This window comes from Chiloscyllium punctatum, chromosome 51 (assembly GCF_047496795.1).
Source record: "Chiloscyllium punctatum isolate Juve2018m chromosome 51, sChiPun1.3, whole genome shotgun sequence".
Lineage (NCBI taxonomy): Eukaryota > Metazoa > Chordata > Chondrichthyes > Orectolobiformes > Hemiscylliidae > Chiloscyllium > Chiloscyllium punctatum.
In genome coordinates, this window is record NC_092789.1 from 31,482,144 (window position 1) to 31,505,942 (window position 23,799).

The following is a 23,799-nucleotide window of genomic DNA, read 5'->3' on the forward strand; positions in this document are numbered from 1 at the left end:
AGTATTAAATTTAAATCGGATGGATTGACAATCCATGACAAATCCGAATGTGAAAGTATCCATAGGTCATCAAGGTTATAAAAGAAAAGCATATTTGAAAAATCGAGAGAGAATGAACAGGCAGATGGCAAAAGATAACAGCTCTCAGTTCTTTTGGAACGCATGACTGTTTTACCCTGGTAACAGGACACACCGTCAAATATTCTGACAATACAATTTACTGGGAAACATTCCTGACAGAATAATGATCGAAAAGACACAGCAAGTTCCAGAATTCACGTAACACAGCTGAAGTTTAGTGAGACTACATTCTATTTTTTTAATATATAACTGGATTTTGCATCAGCGGGAACAGACTAATATTTGAGTTTTGCGATATTCGGCAGTAGCTAAAGGTTAGAGGACAATTGTTCGGTCTGTCATTAATTCAGTTAAGTTGTTCATTGTCGGAGTTATATAAATAATTTGTCACTTTCACACTTTTAAGACAGAGTCAGGGATGTGTACCACTTAAATGAGAGAAGTTTCTGCAATGAGAACTCTCCTTACACTTCTTTATAACGGTTAGAGGGCTAGGTGCTTCCCTTTGGATGATTGGTTTGTAGTTCACAGAAACAGGTCAAACTCCGCGTTATGGCAAATCTAAAGGCAGTGTTGCCCCTTCCATCGACGAGTAAAAGTTAAATAATTCAACTGCACCACATCAGTGGTGGAGTCGGGGTGTTGGGGGAAGTGAGGGGACAGGGGTAGGTGAGGTGAGCCAGTCTGTCACCCTACAATTATCATGTTATCATGAGTATTTCAGTTGTGGACATGGATTGGCTGGGAATGCTTTTAAAAGAGGCAATTGGCTGTTTTATTCTCCAGTGGAAAGGAAGTCTATGGAAAACATTTCAGGAGTTTAGTGGTTTGCTTACTCATGGGAAATGGCAGCAATATCTCATCAAATGCACAGTGATTGAATGATCGACTCGTGGAATAGTCACTAAATTCGAAATCTCGGACCACCAAGTTCATGCTGTGTAGACTCGCGTTTAAACCTTATTCCAAAAGTCTGATATCAAATGTTTAAACAATGTTAAATATCAGCGCACTCAGGAATGTGAAAGGAGAGAATATTGATGTGTTCCTCTGGAATATTATTCCTCCAGAATATTTATCTCTATCACAAACAACTTTGTTCCCAGCACAGATACCAGTCTATTAGCACTTCTTACACTTCTCCATGTTGAGAAACTCCCTTCCATTGCACGTCTCTGTTTCCCGTTGTCAAAAGTTGTAGGCGGGTACTGTACCTTTAGGAGAGAGTGAATGATGTGTTGCACTGAGAGACAATAAGCAGCTATCACATCTTGAGTCAGAGAGAGAGAACTGGAAAACAGGCCCTACATAATGCGCTGAAGGGCGAGCAATCAAACCCAGACTTTTTGGAGTTGGATATGCCTCAAAATACGTTGAACAAAAAGTATTTTCTTGAGGAGTGGGATAGGTTAGTGAATTATCATTTCCAGGAGCAAAGACCATAGTTGAAAGATAGGTTGCAGGAATAAGAGGACATGTGCAGGATTAAGATGCGGTGAACTAGTACTATTCTGCATGAGGAAGAACGCGGGAATGCTGTGCCGTTAAAACAAACCACCTACAACATTAATACTTTCAAAGCTACACCGGTCCAGAAGGAACTGGATACGATGCTCAACGAAGATAACAATGAATAAAGAACAAAGAAACTTACCCGAGACGAACAGTCCCACTGGCCCTCCATGCCGTTGTCTATCCAGACCCTCTCATCGAAACCTGTCGCTTATTTAATAGGAATCTTTATTCCTTTGCTCCCTGCCCATTCATGTATTTGTCTATCTACCTCAAACGTCTCACCTTGAACGTGTGACCCGAGGGAAAAGCATTTTGCTATCCAACCTGCCGATCTATCTCATGATTTTGTAAACGGAAATCAGGTTGGCACTCAATACCAGAATTTCCAATGAAATAACGTTAATCTACTCAAACTATTTTTATAGCTTGCACTTTGAATACCAGACATTATTCTGGTAAACTTCCGCAACATCAACCCCAAATTATGGACAACCATCTGGTAATGTGGCGAACAGAACTGTACACTGTAATCCACATGTGGCAGATCCAAAGGTTTATTCAACTATATTATCCCGTACCAACTTTTGTATCCTACACCTGACTGATGAAGGAAAGTAGGCCACCTGCCTTCTTCACTACCCGATCGATCTACGTTGCCAGTTTCAAGATAAAGTCTATCTTAACATCCAGATATCTCTTTCCATCAATTTTCCTCGTGCATTTCTATTTTCGATAAATTTCGCAAGAGAATTGAATCTTCCAAACTTTAACACCTAGCATTTGCCGGATTGAACTCCATCCGACATTTCTACGCCCAACTTTTTATTTTATCTCTATTTTGTTGCATTCTCTTACATTCCCCTTCACTGTCTGCTACTCCACCAATCGTCATGTTTTCTGAAAATTTGCTAATCAGATCACAAATACGTTCCTGTCGAATATTTGTCTCCATCAGAAACAACATTTTTTCCAGCATGGATACCGGTGTAATACCACTTCTTACACTTCTCCAATTTGAGAAACTCCCTTCCATTACTAGTCTCTGTTTCCTATTATCAAACAATTTATGTATCCTTTTATCTATTACATCTTGGACCCAATGCGACATAACTTTCTCCATCAGCTACTGTGCTGAACCATATCAAACGCTCTGTTGAAGTCCAGGCATATGACATCTACATCCCTTCCCTTGTCAATCAACTTTCTCACTTCCTCAAAAAAAATTATTAAGATGTTAAACTTCCCTGCACAATACCATGTTATTCATCACTTATAAGCCCCTTTACTTCCAAGTGGGAACAGATGCTGTCCATGGACATTTTCTCCAGAAGATGTCCTCCCATTGACGTCAAAGTTCCTGGATCATCTCTGCTATTTTCTGTGACAAGGGGAACAACATGACGAATTCGGCAGTCCTCTGGGACATCACCAGTGTTCAATGATGTTGCAAAGATATCTGATAAATCACCAGCCATTTCCACTCCCGCTTCCATTAGTAATCTGGGTTTCATCCCATCCGGACCTGGGGATTCGTTCACCTTCATTGTTTTTCCCTCCTCATGCTGGCTTCACCAGAGTAATTGAACGTCTTTCTCTAAACTCAGCATCCGTAATGTCCCTGTTCTTGATGAATACCAATGCAATGCACTAATTTAGGATCCCATCCATTTTCTCTGACTCTGCGCATGACTGTCCTCCTTTTTCAGCAAACCAAGACAGTGCGAGTGTAAGACACCAGTTATGTTACTTCACAAACCTGATGGGGCCCAGTAAACATTTGTGGACTCTGAGAAGATCTATGCCATAACAAAATCGGACTCATATCCAATTCAAAGATGGGAGAACAGGGTAGGCAAAGTTGGACAAGCCACTTACATCACCAAATTAGATTTACTGCGTGATTAATGACAGGTAACTATAAGAGAAAGCGAAAGGCCTTTCACTGTTTGAAACCCCAAATAGGCGGTATAAATTCATATTGATGTCCTTTAAAACTAAGAACGCACTGGCCACATACGAAAGGTTCATGAATAGTGTTGAAGCTGGATCAAAAAGCTGTGTAGTCAATTTGGATGATACAGTGATCCTTCGTGAATCTTGCATACATCACATGATACAGTTGGCAGATCTCTTTGAACCAGTAAGATAACCAAAAGTGTCATTAAACCTAAACAAAACTAATTTCCAAAGCCAGTGGTGGCGTTCTTGGGACATAGCATTGGTGTTGAAATGTCGACACCACGGAATGGAAAAACGAAGACCATTAAGAAATTTTCACGATCAGCCGAGGAGAAAGAGGTGCTTCACTTTTTTGGAATAAGCAGATTCGACCATTCCCATTGAAAAGGAATTATTGTGTTTGTGACTGGCTTGACATCATTTTAATATCTGTGTGACAAACAATGTGTCAGGGTCAGGTGTGCAAAAGTATGATAATCGTCTTCCATTCTTGGCATTATTTAAAGGCAAGAATATGAGAATGTTTTGTTGGAGTGTTATGATACCAGCTTTGAATTTACAAACTGTACATATTGTGTGTCATACAAAATGTGAACTTAGGTGACTATCATGTGTAAACAATTATAAAGAGATAGAGAATTAGGAAAGAAAAAGAAGCCATCTTTCCATTATGACTGTTCCTTTAGGGGGCGTGGGTGGGGGGGGGGGTGAGTGGGAGGGGAATGCCAGAAAACGGGGACGTACTTTGATATCTTGTAACTCCAACAATCACAGTGCCATCGCAACGTAACAAAATCCCACTTCACCCATTGTAAGTCTGTTCAGATCCAACCGGAAGAGTAGGATGGAGACAATCACCATGATGTCTGGGGATGTTGATGTCTCTCAGAGGTCAGTGTTTAGGCTGCTGCACACTGTTGGGCAGTCCATCGATGGGGAGTCAGGACTGTCAGACTCACAGTGTTGGGGGAGCGACCTCTGACGGAGTGTCAGTGCTGAGGGACCACAGCACTGTCAGAAGGTCAGTGCTGATGGAGCAACGCACTGTCAGAAGGTTAGTGCTGATGGAGCAACGCACTGTTGGATGGTCATTGCTGAGGAAGGGGGCTTTGTTAGAGGGTCAGTGCTGACAGAGTCGACTCTGTCAGTCACACTGTGTGAGGAAGTTGTCTCCCTTAGACGCTCAGTGCTGGGGAAGCAGGCTCTGTCAGATGGTCAGTGCTGTGTGTTACAGCACTATCAGAGGATCAGTGCTGAGGATGTCAGCTCAGTCAGAAGTTCAGTTGTGAGGCAGATGGTGTTGTTGGTGGGTCAGTCCTTAGATACAGTATATTGTTGGAGTGTTAATGCTCTGGGATCACTGCACTGTGGGAGGGTCAGCATTGAGAGATTGCCGTACTATTCGAAAATCAGTGCTGAGGAAGTGGGCATTGATGGAGGGACACTGCTGAAGGAGCGACACTATCGGAGGGTCAGTGCTGCGGGAGTGTCACGCTGTTGGAGGGTCAGCGATTAGGCAGTGGGTACTTTTGGATGGCCAGTGCTGGTGGACAATAGACAATAGACCATAGACAATAGATGCAGGCGTAGGCCGTTCAGCCCTTCGAGCCTGCACCGCCATTCAATATGATCATGGCTGATCATTCCCAATCAGTATCCTGTTCCAGCCTTATCTCCATAACCCTTGACTCCACGATCTTTAAGAGCTCTATCCAATTCTTTCCTAAATGAATCCAGAGACTGAGCCTCCACTGCCCTCTCGGGCAGAGCATTCCACACAGCCACCAGTCTCTGGGTGAAGTAGTTTCTCCTCATCTCTGTCCTAAATGGTCTACCCCGTATTTTTAAGTTGTGTCCTCTGGTTCGGCACTCCCCCATCAGCGGAAATATATTTCCTCCTGCCAGAGTGTCCAATCCTGGAGCGGGCACAGTCGGAGTGTCAGGGCTGAGGGAGCTCCCCACTGTGGAAAGTCAGTTTATACTCGGTGCTGCACTGTCGGAGATTCAGTGCCAAAAGAAAGGGCATTGTCAGAGGTTCCATGCTGACCGACTGCCGCACTGTCGGGAAGTCAGCACTGAGGATGTGCCGCACCGTTGTAAGGTCACTATGTGTGTCGCAGATGTGTTGCACTGTCAGGAGTTCAGTGCTGAGGGAGTGATGCACTGTCGAAGACCAGTTCGAAAGGAGCGCTGCATTGTTGGAGTATCAGCACTAAGGGACCGTGCTCTATCGGAGCGAGAGCAGTGAGTGCACATGCACTGTTGGAACGTCGGTGCTGCGGGAGCGGACACTTTTGGAGGGTCAGTGCTGAGGGAACATCGCACTGTTGCAGTGTTGGTGCTGAGGGAGTGGGCATTTTCTGAGGGTCAGTGCTGAAGTAGTCGCGCACTGTCAGATGGTAAGGGTTGAGGGGACTCTATGCTGTTGGAGGTATGGTGCCGATGGAGTGCTGCACTGTTGGAGGGTCAGTGCTATGGGAGTGGGCATTTGCGAATTTTTATCATTGAAGGAGTGCCACACTGTTGGGGGTTCAGTGCTGAGGGCATGTTGCACTATGGGACGGTCAGTGCTGAGGGAGTGATGCTCTGTCAGAGGATCAGTTTGAAGCAAGCGCTGCATTGTTGGAGGGTCACTACTAACGGACTGGGCACTGGCGGAGCATCAGCACTGAGGAACATGGCACTGTTGGAGGGTCGCGGTTGTGAAAGTGGGTACTGCTGGAGGGTCTGTGCTGAGAGAACATTGCACTATCAGAGGGTCGGTGCTGAGGGAGTGTACATTTTCGGAGGGTCAGTATTGTGGGGCGCTGCTCTGTTGGAGAGTCAGTGCAGAGGGGAATCCATACTGTCGGATGGTAAATGCTGAAAGAGCAGGAACAGTCAGAGGGTCAGTGTGGAGGGAGTTCACACTGTCAGAGTGTCAGTGCTGATACAACTGATAATGTTAGAGTGTCGCACTTTTGGAGGGTCAGAGCAGAGGGAGTCCCACACTGTCGAAACGTCAGTGCAGCCTCATTGTCGGACGGTCAGTGCTGAAGCGTATATCCCACAGTCGTAGACGCAGTGCTAAATTTCAGAGAGTCAGTGACATGTGAGTGCCACACTGATTGATAATCAGTGCGGAGGGTTCTCCGCACTGTCAGAGAGTCAGTATTCAGGGAGTAGGGACTTTCACAGTGTTCATGCTGAGGGAATGTGGCACTCTCAGGGGGACAGCCCAAAGGTGATGTTACCCTGTTGGAGGGTCTGTGGTGAGGGCAAGCCGACAATTTCAAAAGGTCAGTGCTAAGGGAGCTCGATACTGTAGAAGGGTCAGTGCTGAGGGAGTTTGGCCCTGTTAGATGGTCAGCCTGAGGGAATGAGACTCTTTTGGAGGGTGAGTATTGAGAGAGTGCCACACTGTTGGATGCTCACCGCGGAAGGACATCCAAACTATCGCAGGGTCAGCTTGATGGAGCCACCATTGCAGGAGTGTGAGTATGAAGGAGTTTCCTCATTTGGAGGGTTAGTGCTGAGTGACCACCTGATGACGTGCTGCACGATCGAAAAGTCAGTGCTGAGGGAGCGCAGCACGAATGGTGGGTCAGCACAGAGTGTGTGCCGGACTGTCAGATGGTTAGTGCTGAGGAAGTGCCGCACATTTGGAAGATCAGTCCAGAAGGCTTGCTGCAATGTTCGAACGTCAATGCTGAGAGAGTGCCACATCGTTGAACAATCGGTGGTGAGCCACACACTGTCGGAGTTTCAGCTTTGAGTGATCTCCGTACTCTTGGAGGGTCATTGCTGTCCGAGCTCCACACTGTGGGATTGTCAGGTCTGAGTGAGCGTGACACTGTTGCAAGGTTAGAGCGGATGGAATGCCGCATTGTTGGAGGCTGTACTGTGGTAGTGCCATACTGGTGAGTTCAGTGACGAGCGAGCTCTTGATGTTCAGAATGCCAGTGTTTAAGGACAAGAGCACCTGTCATAGGGTCAGTGCTGAGGAAGCCACAAACTGTTTGTGGGTCAGTGTTGAGTGACCTCCACACTGACGGACTGTCAGTGCTGAGGGAGTGAAGCACTGTTGTATGGACAGTGTCGTGGGAGTGGGCACCATTGTGCATTCAGAGTTGTGGGTGTGGGCTCTTTAGGAGGTGTAGCGCTGACGAAGTGGGCATATTCAGATGGTCAGGGCTGAGGGAATGCCAAAATCTCGGAAGTCAGTGTTGATAGAGTGCCCCAGATTTGGATAGTCAGTCTTGAGGAAATGCCTTTCTCTCAAAAGGTTCAGTGATGAGGGACTTCCACATTGTCGAAGAGAAATTGGGAGTTTAGTGCCGAAGGAGCTCTGCACCCTCAGGGATTCAGTGTTAAGGGGAACAGCACTATTGGAGGGTCGATGCTGGGGAAGGACAAGTCAGTATTGAGAGAGTGCCGCAATGTCAGAGGGTCAGTGCTGAAGGAGTGGGCACTCTCAGAGCGTCATTTCTGATGGGGTGCGGCACTGCAAGAGGGGTAGTGCTGTTGGAGCTCTGGATTGTCAGATGATCAGTGCAGAGTGTGCGCCACACTGTCACTGGATCAGTGATGTGGGAGTGGGCATTGTTGGAAGGTCAGTGCTGAGAGAGCGCTGCTCTGTTGGTGGTTCAGAGCTGAGAGAGCGTCTCGCTGTCAGAGGATCAGGGCTGAGTAAGCACAGCACCGTTGGTGGGAAGTGCTGAGGGAATGCCGCGCTGTTGGAGATTCAGTGCTGAGGGAGCGCAACATATTTCAAGGGTCAGTGGTGAGGGAGCTCCGCGCTGTCAGAGGTTCACTGCTGAGGAAGCACAGCACCGTTGGTGTGTCAGTGCCGGTGAAGTAAAACACAGTCGAAGGATCAGCATTCATGGAGCTCCGCACTGTCAGAGTGACAGTGTTGAGGAATTGTGGAACTCTTAGATTGTCAGTGCTGAGGATAATACACTGTCGAGGGTCAGTGCATTGGGAGTATGCAGTTCAGAAGGTGAGTGCTGATAGAGCGCTGCACTGTTGGTGAGTCAGTAATCAGGAAACGTAAGTCAGTCCGAGGCTCAGCACTGACGGAGTGCTGTACTGACGCAGGTTCAGGCTGAGGGAGATCGGTTGTATCAGAGGGTCAACGCTGAGAGAGTGTCGCACTGTTGGACGATCAGTCCTGAGGATGTGCACCGTTGTCATTGGGTCAGTGAAGGGCGAGAGCGGATCTGACATTGACTCAGTGCTCAGGCTACTCTGCTCTGTTGGAGGGACTGTCCCAATGTTGTAGGGTCAGTGCTGTCGGAGTGCCACACTGTCGAACACCTCCACACAGTTGCAGTGTCAGTGCTGCGGAAACATGGGACTTCTAGAGCGTTGTGGGAGTGGGCACTGTTAGGGCATATGTGCTGAGGGTGTCTGCACTTTCAGAGCGCCAGCACTGTGGAAGGCCAAACTGTTGCAGGGGCAGTACTGATGAATTGCCACACAGTCAGAGGGTCAGAACTGCATCAGTAGGCACTCTTGTAGGGTCAGCGGTGAGGGAGCACCACACTTTCGGGGTTTACTGCTGAGGGAGTGCCTCACTGTCGCAAGATGAGTGCTGAAGAAATGTCACACGGTTGGATGGTCTGTGCTGACGTAGTGGGCACAGTTGGACGGTCAGCGCTGAGGGAGCATTGCACAGGATGAGGAATCACGCTGAGGTAGGACATCACTGGCAGAAGGTCAGTGCTGAGAAATTGACCCACGTTGGTTGTAGAATGCTGAGGGAAATCCACATTGTCCGAGGCCCAGTGCTGACGGGGTTAACATGGTCAGATGGTCAGTGCTGAGGGCGTGTTGCACTCTTGGAGAGTCAGTGGGAGGGTGTTTCCACTATCGGAGGGTCAGTGCTGATGGAGCTGGACAGGGTCGAAGGGTCCATGTAGAGTGAGCGCAACACTGTTCGAGGGTCAGTATTAAGGGAGTGGGCACTGCCAGAGCTTTAGTGATGGAGGCGTTCACACTATAGAAGAGTCATTGCTGAGCCAGTGCCATGCATTCGGAGTCTCAGTGCTGAGGGAACGCTGCATTGTTGGTGGGTCAGCGCTTAGAGAGCATGCAATGTTGAGGGTCAGTGCTTTGGGAAAGCACAATTTGGAGAGTCACTGCTGATAGAGCGCTGCACTGTCGGAGGGTCAGTACTGAGGAAACACTCGTCTGTCGGTGGTTCAGTGCTGAGGGGGCGCTGCACTGATGCAAGGCAAGGCTGAGGGCGCTCGGTTGTGTTGGAGTGTCAGTGCTGTTGGAACTCCACATTGTCGTCGGGAGTGCCGCACAGTTGGAGCGTCTGTGCTGAGGTAATTACACACTGTTAGAGGGTCAGCGCTGAGGGAGTATCACACTGTCAGAGTATCAGAGCTGAGCATTTGCTGCACTATCAGAGTTTCAGACATGAGGGAACTCTGCACCGTCAGAGGCTCAGTGAAGAGAGGGCTCCGTACTTTTGGAGGTGCAGTCCTGAGTGTGTGCCCTTTTGTCAGACAGTCAGTGCTGAGTGAGCTCCGCATTGTCGGCGGGTGTGTTAAGGAAATGTCATACTGTTAGACATTGAGTGCTGAGGGAGTGGGCAATGTCAGAGTGGGCTGACAGAATACCGCGCTGTTGGATGTTCAGTGCTGAGGGAGCGCCGCTCGCTTGGAGGTTCAGATCTGAGGGAGTGACACACTGTTGGAAGTTCAGTGCTGAGGCAATGGGCACTGTTGGGGTTCAGCGCTGAGGGAATAGGCATTGTCAGATGGTGAGCGCTGAGGGTGTAGGTACTCTCAGAGTGTCAGTGCTGTGGGATCTCCAGACGATTGAAGTGACTGTGCTGTGAGGGACGTTAATCTATTTAGTTCTTTACCGCAGAGGGCTGAAAATATTGGGTTATTCAATATATCCCAGTTTAAGAAAGAGAGAGATTTTTAATGAGTGTGGAATTATGGTTTAAGGGGGAAAGACAGGGAAGCTGCAGGAGAGATTGGTCAGATCAGCTGTAGTCCCATTACATGGGACGACAGACTCGATGTGCTGAATGGACACTTCTCCTGTGGTGGGAGATGTGCTCTGGATCGCTGTCTACCAGGAGCGCAAGTAGTAATTTCGCTCAGTGGTTAGCACTGCTGCCTTCCAGCGCCAGGCACATAGGTTCATTTCCAGTCTCTGGGGACTGTTGGTGTGGAGTTTGCACATTCTCCCTGTATGAGCATGGGTTTCCACTCGGTGCTCAAGTTTCCTCCTACAGTCCAAAGCTGTGCAGGGGCGGGTGGATTAGACATGGGACGTTTTCCCACAATGTCACAGGGTTGTGCAGGCTGGATGAATTATATCTGCAAAAATGTAGACCGGAATGCTGCTTGGAGCGTCGGTGTGAACTCGATAGGCCGAATGGTTAAAGACTTTGGATGAAGAAGACAGGTCATTCAGCCCACCGAGCTCGCTCTACCATTCACTCTTGGCTGATTGGTTTCTCTACAACATTTCCTGTTTTGTCCCCGCAACCCTTGACACCCTTGATGCTCAAAACCTATCGATCTCTATATAAAATGTATTAAATAACCTGACATCTACAGCCGTGTATGGCAACAAATTTCATCGATACACAATGATCTGGCTGAAACGAAGATCTCCTTATCCCCGTTCTGAAAGGTCAACCCTTTAGTTCAAGGCTGTGCCTCGGATTCTCGTCTCTGCCACCAATGAAAACATCTTCCCAACATCCACGCTGTACAGGCCATTCAGTATTCTGCTTCTCTACCATTGGGATTCTAAACATATACCTTCGAACAGCCGTCTCTCTGACGCCCTGTGAGATTGGAGAAAATGACCAGCAGATTGACCTAGTGATGGGTGTGGTGAAATTTCGAACGGGTCTCTGAAATGACGATGCAGCGAGCTAGAGCAAGCAAAGGTTGTATTAAAGGGTGAGAACAGATATGAATGATTTAAAGCAATCATGGAATGAGCCTGTCGAGTTCCTTACTCCAAGGAACGTTGACAGTCTAATCGTCTTGTTGTGGAAATGTTCGGTTCAGAACAAGATAAAAACAATGACTGCAAATGCTGGAAACGAGAGTCTAGATTAGGGTGGTGCTGGAAATGCACAGCAGTTCAGGTAGCATCCGAGGAGCAGTAAAACAGACGTTTCGTGCAAAAGCCCTTAATCAGGATACACAGCTCCAAGGAGTTTGGACGGATTTTGTACATAATCGCTCCTCACAGTATCCCAGCGCTGAACAGCAACACCCAAGACGAACCCTCAGACAAGGGAAGTGCACTTTGGAGGGAAGAAGGTGAAGCAAGGAATATAGTCCTGAGGACTAATTCAGGAAAGTGTTTCACAGGAAAAACTACTGGTGAAAGTTCAGTGGGAGCAGAATCCGGAATCAAAATCTGCAAATCAGTGTGAATAGTGAAGAGTGTCGACAAAGAAATCAGACAGCTGCGCTGAGAAAGTGAGAGGCAGACAGAGACAAAGAGAGAGAGTTTGAGAGCAAGAGATAGTGTGTGAGAACGTTAGAGAGAGGAATGGAGAGTGAGAGAGGCGGAGAGAGGCAGACAGCGAAGCAGAGAGCACGACAGATAGAGACAGAAAGGCAGAACTTTTGAGAGAGTAAGAAACGACAGGAAACAATTCACAGCTGTAAGGAAGGCAGAGAGAGTGGGAGGTGGTTAGCGAAATGGAGTTACTCCGATTGTTACATAGTGACTGAGACTGAGACGAGAGACAGTGAGTGAGTCAGTGTGAGTAAGGGTGAGAAGCGATAGTGAAAGAGATGAAAGAATGACGTATACTTACATAAATAAATATAAATGTAGATGGCATGAGAGTATCAGCAAGAGTGACAGAGAGACAGTGAAAGAAAAAGGCAGATTCGGCAATATATGGGAAAGAGGAGACAGTATGAGAGAAATGAGTCGGTGAAAGGCCGAGAGACAGGAACAAAATAACAGAGTAAGATATACATGGGAGATGCAGTGAGGGAGTAAATGGGACAATAGAATGACAGAGAGAGTGAGAAAGATGAGAAGGTGTGAGACAGTGAAATAGGGGTACAGGCACAGCCAGATGATAAAGAGAGCGACTGACAGGGAGAGTGAGCAAGAACAGAGGTAGACAGAAGGTGAGAGAAAGGCAGAAAGTGGGAAACATAAGATTGATGAAGTGAAAGCAAAATAGAAATAAGATTGAGAGTATGAGGACAAGACAGAAACAAAGTGAGAGACAAAGATAGGCGTTGGGAGTCTTTGCCGAGATTTACAGTCTGGTTTTTTTCTGCTGTCTTCCAGATAACAGTTTGGAGGGTTAATTCTCACTTGCCCTTTTACGTGGTGCTGTTGGAAACAATTCCATTTGGAACTGGGAATGTAAACGGTTTCAAATTCGCTCTGCTTTCTCCAGGTTCGGAGGAACTCACGTGAAGATGAAAGGAGTATTCTTTCTCCTCCTTGAACTCCTGGCCCTGTCTCTGTCCGGGGCTGACCTTTTGCCAGGGAGGCATTCCGTCTACCAAGGTGAACAGCCACCACATAAGGCGTGCGGGGGCTTGTTGAGAGGCTGGTTCTCAGATTGAAAGGACACTGCTGGCCCAAGCTGATACCACACAACACTACTGGCCCCAGGCACCCTGCATTCCCTGTCAGTCCGCCCCCTGGCAGTGCCTCCTGTTTGCTTGGCACTGAGCCTTTGAGGACCAATGAAGCAAACAGATGGACAGCCAGCCAGAGGGAAGCACAAACACACACACAAGGTGAGATCCAGAAATATATTACCTAAGAGCAGGATTCAGCCAATCAGTCCCTCAGTATTCTAACAGCTGATCCTCTCAATTTCCCGCTTGCACCTTACACCCCTTGATGCCTTTAAAATAATAAAAAAGAAACTCTTTCTCTTGTTCAAGTCTCTGTGACAATCCAGTACCCACCCACATATGCTGCCAGATCCTTCCATTCAGGCACAGCCCGTGTGAATAGACAGCAATCATTGAATTCGATATCTACGTTGAAGCTGGCGAACAGAGCAGTTGTGAGACACAGGTTTGTCAGGAGCTCTGTGGGGCAGGATTAGAGGTTTATTTTCTGCGCGTGGTGGTACATTCCCAATGCCTCATATCCACAGTCTGTCAGAAAATGGAAAATAAGTAACAGAGTCAAAAGTTTTTCATGGGTGTTTGTTTGCGGAGACTGATGTTGGAAGTGCGTGATCCCTCTGATCCTATTCACGCCCACTCCCGGCTGTTCAGGTGAGAAATGCCCATCGATCAACGTTGGTAATCCCGATGTGGTGCGCGAGTGAGCTGAGTGCGCTGGTTATGTTCGCTGAGACTGGAGGAAAATGTGACGTGGTGAGAGGCCTGTGCCGACAGCAGCCCTGTCGAGGGAACCAACTGAAGATCAGAGCCAAGTGCTACCAGGGCACCCATTGTTGCCAGGCGAAGAAGTTGGTGATTTTGGATCTGCTGATGGCCCAGACGCTCTCTGTCTTCCATGTGTGAGCACGCAGTAGAATATATATAATGGGGATGGGGAGATGGCAGTCACAGACTCCCGATACTTCCCTTCCCCAAAGCGTCGCTTGAAACTGAAGCCTCGTACAGCCTTATGATCCTGCCCTCTGCCATACTGGCAATAAATATTGAGGACGGTGTCTGCCAATTGGTCTCTCTCTGTCTCCGTGTGTTCTTGATCCATCCTGAAAGTTCAGATCTGAGGAGGGATTGGATATGAGCACACAGACAGACACAGAGAAGCATAGAGACACACTCCCACACACACACACAAACACACAGATGGTCAGAAACACACACACACACACACAGGCATACACAGACGACAGACGCATTCAGATGCACACACAAACTACACACAGACACACACACAGGCACACACCACCACATACACACCCACACACGTCCATCTACGCACATACGCCCCCAGTCCCATACACAGACACAGACACCCACACATAGCCAAACACATCCACACGTAAATCCGCATCCACACACAACCACCAATGCCCACACTCGCCCACATCCACCCACAAATGCACACACATCTGCACCCATACCAACACACACACTCACACTCACACTCGCAAATACACTATACACACTCACACATAAATTCACATCCGACCACACTCACACAAAGATAAACGGACACACACCCACATGCACTCGCACCAATACACACACAGACACAAACACACACACCCAGATACATGTACACACACAGACACATGCACAGTACAGAGACACTCGCACTCACGCCCACACAAACTCCCCTATACGCACCCACCCACACCCACACCCAGCCATACCCACCCATGCCCACGCACATCCACACACATCGACACACGCACACACACACATACACACAATTACACACGCACTCAAACTCACAAACACACTCCACACAGTTATATACACTCCCTCACTGACACAGACACCCATGCACACACACACTACCGCATAGGCATGTGCACACCCAACCCCACACATTCAAATATACCCAAACACACCCACATATGCACAGGCACAAATACACGCACCCACACACACTCACGCCCACACACTCACAAGAGAGACACACACTCAAACACAAATCGACACATATTCACGCACACACCCACACACACCCACACACACGCACTTAAACATACATACACAGACACATTCATACACACAGACGCACACATCCACCCTCCGGACACACACACCCACAATCGTGCACGCACTCCACTTTCTCAAACATACAATTGCACATGCACTTGCGCACACCCAAACACACACCCACTCATACACACAACCGCACACCCACACAGACAATCCCCACACACAGACACACACATTCACAACCACCCACCCACACATAAACACATAAACAGGCAAACCTACAACCCCTCACACCCCCATTCTCACTTACACGTACTGACACACCCACGCACGCACCCCCGACACACCAACGCACGCACCCCCAACACACCCATACATCCACCACCATTCACACACACACACACGCACATGCAGCACACCCAAATACCCCACACATACCCACATACACTACACGCCCACACACAATCACCCACGCACACACATCCACACAAACAGACACACGCACCCACAAACTCGCATCCACCCCCCGACACACACACAGCGTCGTATAGAATTAATGGAACTTATCTCCCAAATGCTACATGTTAGAGAGAGATACAAGGGTACAAATGATCGATCAGCGGTGGCAGTCGTTTTCGTTACACTATTGAAAATGATCAACGCAATTTATTTTATCAAAATACTCGATTCTCTGCTTGATATCTTTCCATCTGGAAAGAGTTTTTTTTTCAAATCCGAGACCTACAATTTGCTGATGGTACAAAGGCACAGATCAACCACGATCCTCTTTAGTGTAAGTGCACGTTTGACGGTCTGAATGGGCACTGCCCGAGTCAATCATTACATTAACAAATTGAGCATTCACAGATGTAACCGGTAAAAGCAAAACACGATATCGTCTGTTGGTAATAAAGGTTTCCACCGGCATCAAGTTTGCAAGAATCAAGTTCAGTGCTTTTCTCACCTTACACTGAACTCCTCAGACGAGCAGTGAGATGAGTGGATCGCGGTCACCCTTTACATGAGATTTCAGATTATTCTATATTGAAAAGTCCCCCAGGCCCTCTGCGGATTGGGCTCCAACTGTGGTTATTTAAAGGGAGCAGTTCAATGGGTTGCTTATCACGTACTCAAATGAAAGTCATTCTGCGTTGTTGCGAAACATTCAGCTCACCTTGGTACAAAGTATTAGATTTCTACACAGTTAAAAATCACACAACACCAGGTTATCGTCCAACAGTTTTAATTGGAAGCACACCAGCTTTCGGAGCGATGCTCCTTCATCTTCTTCCTTCGTCTTTTCCTGTTGTCTCTCTCACTCGCGCTCTCGTACTCACTCTCTCTTCATTTTCATCACTCTCTCACTCTAGATGTTGTTTCGCTGTATTTTCGAGTTTTCCTGTTCTCCACCATGTTGCTCAATCCCCTCTCTCCCCTCCTCTTAGTAAATATGTACTACCTCTCCTTCTACATTCACTGTTTTCCTTTACACATTCCGGTTGTGTCCCCTCCTTCCCCTGCCTCCATCATCCATTTTCTCTCACGCTTCACATTGGACTCTTGTGTGAATGTATACGTATATCTGTGTGAGAATGTGTGCATGCATGTCTGTTTTCACTTGCCACGCCGGCACATAATGTCTCAAAAGTAACAATGAACTGAACCTCGGAATTGAAATTGCAGATATTTTTGGGACAGTGAGGGCTGCGTTTGGAATTCGTGTCTTCGTTTGTCAATGCATTGACTAAAGCAGTTGAGAGGTCATGTTGCGGCTTTATTGTCCAGACAACTTTTGGAAGATGGTGTGCAGTTCTGGTCTTCTTCGTATCTGAGCAATGTTGTGAATCTTAAAAATGTTCAGAACGGATTTACAGGGATGTTGCTGGGTGGAGACGATTTGAGCTGAAAATGTGTTGCTGGAAAAGCGCAGCAGGTCAGGCAGCATTCAAGGAGCAGGAGAATCGACGTTTCGGGCATGAGCCATTCTTCAGGAATGAAGAAAGTGTGTCCAGCAGGCGAAGATGAAATGTCGGGAGGAGGGACTTGGGGCAGGGGCGTTGGAAATGGGATAGGTGGAAGGAGGTCAAGGTGAGGGTGATAGGCCGGTGTGGGGTGGGGGCAGAGAGGTCAGAAAGAAGATTGCACATTAGGAAGGCGGTGCTGAGTTCAAGGGATTTGCCTGAGACAAGATGGAGGGAGGGGAAATGAGGAAACTGGCGAAATCCGGGTTCATCACTTGTGGTTGCAGCGTTCCTCGGCGGAAGATGAGGCGCTCTTCCTCCAGCGTCGTGTTGCTATGGTCTAGCGATGGAGGAGTCCTCGGACCTGCATATCCTTGGTGGAATGGGAGGGGGAGTTGAAGTGTTGAGCCACGGGGGTTGGGTTGGTTGGTCCGGATGTCCCAGACATGTTCTCTGAAATGTTCCGCAAGTAGGCGGCCTGTCTCCCCAATATAGAGGAGGCCACATCGGGTGCAGCGGATGCAGTAAATGATGTGTGTGGAGGTGCAGGTGAATTTGTGGAAGGATCCCTTGGGGCCTTGGAGGGAAGTAAGGGGGAGGTGTCGGCGCAAGTTTTGCATTTCTTGCAGTTGCAGGGGAAGGTCCTGGATTGGATTTTGGATTGGTGGGGGATGTGGACCGGATGAAGGTGTCACGGAGGGAGTGGTCTTTTCGTAACGCTGATAGGGGAGGGGAGGAAAATATATCCCTGGTGGTTGGGTCCGTTTGGAGGTGACAGAAATGACGACGGATGATACGCTGTATATGGAGGTTTGTCGGGTGGTAGGCGAGGACCAGTGGGGTTCTGTCCTGGTGGTGATTGGAGGGGCGGGGCTCAAGGGGGAGGAGCTGGAATTGGAGGAGATGCGGTGGAGAGCATCGTCGATCACGTCTGGGCTGAAATTGTGGTCTTTGAAGAAGGAGTCCATCTGGGTTGTACAGTATTGTAACTGGTCCTCCTGGGAGCAGATGCTGTGGAGACGAAGGAATTAGGAATATGGGATGGCGTTTTTACAGAGGGCAGGGTGGGAGGAGGTGCAGTCTAGGTAGCTGTGGGAGATGGTCGGTTTATAGTAAATGTCCGTATTGATTCGGTCATCCGACATAGAAATGGAAAGGAGTAGGAAGGGGAGGGATGAGTCTGAGACGGTCCAGGTGAATTTGAGTTCGGGGAGGAAGGAGTTGGTAAAGTGGATGAATAGTTCAACCTCCTCGTGGCAGCACGAGGCAGAGCCGATACAGTCATTGATGTAGCAGAGGAAAAGGTAGGGGGTGGTGCCAGTGTAGCTGCAGAAGATGGACTGTTCCACATATCCTAAGAAGAGGCAGGCATAGCTGGGGCCCATGCGGGTGCCCATGGCTACTCCTTTGGTTTGGAGGAAGTGGGAGGATTGGAAAGAGAAGTTGTTCAGGATCCAGAGGGATATCATGTACATGTATTTGTAAAGGCAAGAACTGGTTAGGGATATTCAAATGGCGCTGTGTGTGGGAAACCATGTCACACCAATTTAATTGAATTTTTTGAAGAAATAACGAAGAGGATTGATGAGGGCAGAATGGTAGATGTGATTTATATTGATTTCAGTCAGGCGTTCGACACGTTTCCCCATGGGAGATTGATGAGCAAGATTAGATCTCTTTGAATAAAGGAGAACGAGCCATTTGGTTACAGAAGAGAGCGAAGCCAGAAGCCGATGGTGGAGGGTTGTTTTTCAGACTGCAGGCCTGTGACCAGTGGAGTGCCTCAAGGATCGATGCTGTGTCCAATACTGTAGACATTTACATTAACGATTGGATGTGAGCATAAGAGGTATAGTTAGTAAGTTTGCAGATGACACCAAATTTGGAGGCTTAGTGGACAGTCAAATTACAACGATTTTTAAATCAGATGGGCCAATGTGCTGTGAAGTGGCAGATGGAGTTTGTTACATAAATGCGAGGTGCCGCATTTTGGGAAAGCAAACATTAGCAGTACTAGTGTACATAATGGTAAGGTCCTAGTGAGTGTTGCTCCACAAAAAGACAATGGAATGCACGTTCATAGTTCCATAAACTTTGAGTCGCAGGTAGATAGGATAGTGAATACGGCGTTCGTTATGCTTTCTTTATTGGTCAGAGTATTGAGTACAGTATTTAGGAAGACATGTTGTGGCATTAAAGGACAGTGGTTGGGCCACTTCTGGAATATTCGGTCAATTCAAATCTCCTTCCGAAGGCAAGGATTTTATGAAACTTGAAAGGGTTCAGAAAGGACTTATGAAGATGTTGCCAGGGTTGGAGGATTTGACCTATAGGGAGAAGCTGAATAGGCTGTGGCTGATTTAGCTGAAGGGTCGGATGCAGAGAGGTGAACTTGTAGTGGTTTATAAAATCATGAGAGGCATGCTGAGGATAAATAGACAAATTCTTTTCCCTGTGATAGGGGAGTTCAGAAGTAGAGGGCATCGGTTGACGTTGAAAAAGGAAAGGTATAGAAGAGATCAAAGCGACAATACTTTCACGCAGAGGGTGGTACATGTACGGAATGAAATGCAAGAGGAAGTGGTGGAGGCTCGTACAATTGCAACAATTAACAGGTATCTGGATGGGTATAGAGAATAAGAAGGGTTTGGGGTGATATGGGCCGGGTGATGGCAGGTGGGACGGGATATCTGATCAGCACGGACGAGTTGGACTGAAGGGTCTGTTTCTGTGTTCTACATCTCTATAACTCTATTTAATCAGCCAAAGCTTTTGGATACATCGGGGAACAAAGAGAAAACACTTGAGAGACAGCAAAGGGAAAATGAGAAAGCAAACAGAATATCAACTCATGAAACTTCAGGATTGAGAAACAGAGAGAATTTTTTTAAAATTGAAAACGGTGTGGAAAGGCGAGGAAAAGGAGAGGGAAAGAGATTCAGAGAGAGGCCTGTGAGCAGATGTGCAGAAAGTTGTAAAGGGAGGTAGTGAAACTTAGGTAGAGAAAGAGAGATGCAAATAGTTGGTGAATGAGTGAACAGGGAGATCAGTAGAAAAAAGAAAACGGAATATAAGGAATTTAAGGGTGAGTTGTCTTACTGTGTCTTAGGGCAGCAATAAACTGTCAGTGAGGTTGACGCTGTTGGAGCATTGGAAGAAATGAATACAGAGCAAGATGAAGCAATCAACATCGGGTCATGATGTCATAATCAATTCCACCAATGTCATTCCGCGTGTAAATTTAAAGATTGGCTGAAAGAAACACGGGGAATCAGCAAAGGAGCAGAATGTACTCCGGTTGATCCAACTTGATTATCCATGGTGAAGGCTGCCCGGTTTGGTTTACTCGAAGAAAACTTTTCGAGCTCTGACTGCCAGACTCTAAGTGGCATCTATTGGAGCAAATGGTTCTGTTATTCCATGCTCCATCCGACAACACACCACAAACTGAGGGTTTGAAGTTAACTTTGAAATGTATAAATTCAGCGAAATCTGCGTAAACACACAAATGTTGAGATCTGACAAATTGAAACAATGGATGTGAGGGGCTTTATCTTTCTGTTCTGGATGGCCAACTCACTGCGGTCCTTGATCTCAGAGTCTAGGCATTGGTCAGTCGGTGACTGATGGCTCTTGTTGGGGTGCCACAGTGTTGGCTTGGCATTGTGAATGGGGACCGAAAGGCACAAAGTGACACTTGTGGAGATGTGTGTATCTTTGTGTTCATAGTTGAGAGTAAACAACATTTGCCATTCTCTCCAGGAGCCTCTCAGAATCTTCTCCCCTCTCGCTGGGAGTAAAGATGAAAGGGGAATTCAAAGTTGCATTCCCATTCGGGTCAGAATTTGGACTGTAGACTGCTTCCCCTGCCGCCTCTGAAGGACGTTCACATTTTCCCTGTGGACACGTACAAAAGCTCCCAGGTAGATGGCTTTCACAGTTGCGTGAGATTGTGTGCTTGGAGACAGCCATTGCTCTATTCATTACACAGAGTTTCTCCATCATTTCAAAAGCCAGTAGAATTTGAAATAGGGGTACCTGGCTCAGTGATTAACAAACTGAGAAATTACCAGAGAAACTCAGCAGGTCTTGCAGCACCTGCGTACAAAAAACTCTCGCAGTTGCGTGGGTTTCCTTCACATGCCTTGGTTTCCTCCCACAGTCAAAGATGTACAGCTTAGGTGAATTGGCCATGCCAAATTGCCCGTCGATTTTAGGGCGATGTAGGTTTATTGCATTTGTCATGGGACATGTACATGAAAGGGTAATGGATTGTGTCAAGATGGCATACTCATCTGGGTTTGGTTTTTGATCGGTGGGTCTAAGCGTTTGATTCCACACTGTCGTGTATCTATGAAAACAGAGTTAATGCTTCGTAGTCACATTAAAAAAAATCTCTGCTCCCATACCACGGACGCTGAGAACAAAATGTCTACCATGTGCAGGAATAATTTCACAGATGCACTAAATCTCCTTGGCGATACCTTTACAAGGACAAAGTGAGATGAATTGCTGAAGGTCGCTCAGGGGATGATCTGAGGATGTTGGAATATACTACAGTGTTTTACGTGATTGTGATTAAATTATACTCCGCTGGCGACACATGGCTGCCCAGATTGGAGATTCCAGATCTGTACAGAATCTGCTCCATTTGGCACAATGGCGGTACCCAATTACAGAACTGTATCCTCAGTGTGGCGGGATTATTTCGTTTTAGCCAGGACTGTGTAGTGGTCATTTCTGACAGTGGTGATGTTGACAGATGTGTGCGAGGCAGGAAGATTTGTTAGAAGGAAGGCAAGGACATTATTTTCCTTTCTGCTGGTTGTCTCGCCAAGAACTGCAGGGGGACTTTGGATTGCAAGCATCAATCAATTCGATTCGTCATTGGATAACCATTGGATTTTCAGAGTGAAGGCGGTTCAAATTCGAAATCCAGAAGTGAATCGGAGTACTCAATCCTCTCCAACAGTTTATTACTGTTGCTTTACGTTGTGGAGGACAAAGCCATCAGATGAGGATGGCACTGTTGGAACTGCAAGATGTGAATGATTCTGCCTGTTTTTGTGACGTGCTCTCCCTAAGAATCAAATGAACGCAAAACTCGGGCATGGACAATAGGCAACTCAACGAATTTTATTGCTACGATTTAGAAAACAGTAATCGGGGTCATTGGATCCACACAATGGAGCGCAGTCAATCTACAGAAATAACAATTTGCATCATTGTGCGCCGCAGGCGGGTATCACTTCATTTATTTTGCTGTACATTCACTTTATCGTGCAGCAGTATAGCCCAATTTCACAAATTCCACTGCAATGGCCTTCATGGGGAAGACAAGGGGATAGCATGCAAGTTCCTCTTTGGAGTGCAAAAGAGTTGCAGAAACCTGTAAAACAGAAAGGAATACTTAAATGATGTCTCCACCCGGGACAATCTACCCTCCATGTGTCATCAGAACAAGCAACATGGCGAACAGAAATGTATCCAATGCTGCCAGTGTGGTCCAATGAAGGAGATTGACGCTAGGACTTTGCTCAATACTCCAGATATGGGCTTTCCAAGGGATGTTAAGAGGAATGCCCAGTGTTCTCGGCGGTATCTTATCAAGAGAGATAGAGACGAGAACAGTCTGCACGTTCCCAATGGGTCTCAGTGAGTTCGTCTTCGGTGGGTTGGTGTGGACCTATTGGGTAGAAGGGCCTATTTCAACACTGTAGGGGATCTACAAAAAGAATGTCGTCGCTGAGATGTCGTAAGACAAAGATTGTGCACTGTGGTCCCACTGACATCGAACTCAGGGATGTGGAGTCGAGAAATATGTGCACCGTAGTCTTACCAAGGGGGTTTGAGACTCTATCTACGGGTTCAGTGGACAAAATCTCGACTAACTAAGGGATAGGGCAAGAATGCCTATGCACAGTGTAGACCAAATACGGCATATACAGATAAGGCATGTGCACATTGCTCCTGCTGTGACTGTACCAAAGGACAACCAGTTCATCTCTGCGCACAGTGCTCTCGTGTACCTGAGGGATAAGGAGTCTAAAATGGTTCGCAGTGTTATCAAGTTGTCTTATCAAGGGAGTTCGCAGTTATCTCTGCAACAGTGTTCGAAGTACTGTCACACTGAAGGATATAGGGATCAGAACTTTGCACAGTGATCCCAGTGTGACTTATCCAATGGATATGTAAACCAGCTCTGTGTGCAATGTTTTCTTTCAAATGGAAAAAGAAGGAGATACACGAGTACTTTACCTGAAAATGTTGTAACGTGTTTCATTTGGAGGACTGATTGAGATCATTGGTTGCATTTGTACGGAAGGAATTCCGCAGACCTAAGCTCAAGCAGCTGAATAAAATCGCAAAAACGACACACTGTCTGATCTCTTGGAATTCATCAGAATTATAAGGGTGTGTGCATCAGAATTAGAGGGTTATGGGTATCGGTAAATGATGTGGAGAATGGAAAATATTGCAGGGATCGTGAAGGGCGGGTCAATGAAATTTGAAAACGTTTCCCTATTCAACGCGTAAACGAGGCAGCTAACAACATCTCCTTGGTAGTTTTATTGTGGGCAGACAATTAGCAAAATTATCCAAAATGACACCATAACATCAGTTCAGAACAAGGAGGAATAAGAATCTGGGTTGATTGAAAGAAGGCAATAGAA